This window comes from Bos grunniens, chromosome 5 (assembly GCF_055505025.1).
Source record: "Bos grunniens cultivar Pamir isolate PY7600 chromosome 5, Bosgru_T2T1.0, whole genome shotgun sequence".
In the NCBI taxonomy this organism is placed as follows: Eukaryota; Metazoa; Chordata; class Mammalia; order Artiodactyla; family Bovidae; genus Bos; species Bos grunniens.
In genome coordinates, this window is record NC_141169.1 from 42,345,790 (window position 1) to 42,348,124 (window position 2,335).

Consider the following 2,335-nt stretch of genomic DNA (forward strand, 5'->3'; position numbering starts at 1 on the left):
CGTCTATCAAAATACTCATGACATTCTTCATAGAACTAGAACAAACAATCCCAAAGTTTGTAATAGAATCACCGAATATACAAAGCATCTTGAGAAAGAACAATAAGAAAGAGATATCACATTTCCTGACTTCAAATTATACTACAAAGCCACAGTCATCAAAACAGTAGGGTGGTCAGTGGATCTCAAGGCTGTGGCTGCAGAGGAAGCACCTGAGGAGGAGCTGCAAAGATGCTGTCCGTGCTCATGGCCATGGCCGTACCCATGCCTTCCCTTTGTGAGCCAGGCTGGTCTCCAAAAATGCTTTGGGATCATCCTTCATTGCTGCAAGGAACCTCCATGCCTCTAACTCTTGTCTTCAGAAGACTGGCACTGCTGAGGTGTCCTCTGTTCTTGAAGAGCGTATTCTTGGAGCTGATACCTCTGTTAACCTTGAAGAGACTGGGCATGTTTTAAGTATTGGTGATTATATTGCCCGGGTATTTGGGCTAAGAAATGTTCAAGCAGAAGAAATGGTAGAATTTTCTTTAGGTTTAAAGGGTATGTCTCTGAACTTGGAGTCTGACAACGTTGGTGTTGTTGTGTTTGGAAGTGATAAACTAATTAAGAAAGGAGATATTGTGAAGAGAACTGAAGCTATTGTAGATGTTCCAGTCAGTGAGGAGCTGCTGGGTCGTGTAGTCTATGCCCTTGGTAATGCCACTGATGGAAAGTGTCCAATTGGTTCCAAGGCCCGAAGACGAGTTGGCTTGAAAGCCCCTGGGGTCATTCCTCGAATCTCTGTGTGGGAACTAACACAAACTGGCATTAAGGCTGTGGACAGCTTGGTGCTGATTGGTCATGGTCAGTGTGATCTGGTTATTGGTGACCGATAGACTGGCAAAACACCAATTGCCAGAAACATCATTAACCAGAAATGATTCAATGATGGAACTGATGAAAAGAAGAAGCTGTACTGTATCCATGTTGCTATTGGTCAAAAGAGATCCACTGTTGCCCAGTTGGTGAAGAGACTTAAAGATGCAGATGCCATGAAGTATACTATTGTGGTTTCAGATACTGCTTCAGATGCTGCCCCACTTTAGTACCTGGCTCCTTACTCTGGATGTTCAATGGGAGAATATTTTAGGGATAATGGCAAACATGCTTTGATTGTTTATGATGACTTATCCAAACAGGCAGTTGCTTATCATCAGATATCTATGGTGCTCTGCCCACCGCCCAGTCATGAGGCCTGTCCTCGTGATGTGTTCTACCTGCACTCCCATATACTGGAGAGAGCAGCTAAAATGAACGATGCTTTTGATGGTGGCTCGTTAACTGCTCTACCACTCACAGAAGCACAAGCTGGTGATGTGTCTGCTTACATTCCAACAAATGTCATTTCCATCACTGACAGACAGATCTTCTTGGAAACAGAGTTGTTCTACAAAGGTATCCTCCCTGCCATTAATGTTGGTTTGTCTGTGTCCCATGTCAGATCTGCTGCCCAAACCAGGGTCATGAAACAGGTGGCAGGTGCCATGAAACTGGAGTTGGCTCAGAATCGTGAGGTTGCTGCTTTTGCCTAGTTCGATTCTGACCTTGATGCTGCCACTCAACAACTCTTGAGTCATGGTGTGCATTTGACTGAGCTGCTGAAGCAAGGACAATATTCTCCTATGGCTATTGAAGAGCAAGTGGCTGTTATCTATGCGGGTGTCAGGGAGTATCTTGACAAGCTGGAGCCCAGCAAGATCACAAAATTTGAGAATGCTTTCTTGCCTCATGTTATCAGCCAACATCAAGCCCTGTTGGGCAAAACCAGGACCAATGGAAAGTTCTCAGAAGAGACAGATGCAAAGCTGAAAGAGATTGTAACAAACTTCTTGGCTGGATTTGAAGCTTAAACTCCTGTGGATTCACATCAAATGCCAGTTTGGTTTTGTCATTGTTTCTTCTAGTTCAGCCTGTTTAATACATGTTATTGAGATAACTGCACAGCTACATGCAAAGAATAAAAATGGACCACTTTATCATATCATATACAAACATAAACTAAAAATGAATTAAATATTTAAATGAAAACATAAATCTCCTAGAAGAAAATACAGGCATAACCTCTTTGACATCAATCTTAGCAACATTTAAAAAATTTGTCTCCTCAGGCAAGGACAACAAAAAGCAAAAATAAACTAATAGGACTACATCAGACTAAAGGCTTTTCACAGCAGAGGAAGCCACCAGCAAAATTAAAAGGCGACCCACAGAATGGAAGAAGTTATTTGTGAATGATATCTCTGATAGGAGATTGATATCCAAAAATACAAAGAAATACATAAACTTAACATAAAGA

The 2,335-nt window shown here is 42.0% G+C and overlaps 1 pseudogene; it reads left to right on the top strand.

The window, feature by feature from the left end:
* The first annotated feature begins 231 nt into the window (after window positions 1–231).
* LOC147371807 (ATP synthase F(1) complex subunit alpha, mitochondrial pseudogene) lies at window positions 232–1,940 on the top strand (annotated as a pseudogene).
* Window positions 1,941–2,335: the final 395 nt, after the last annotated feature.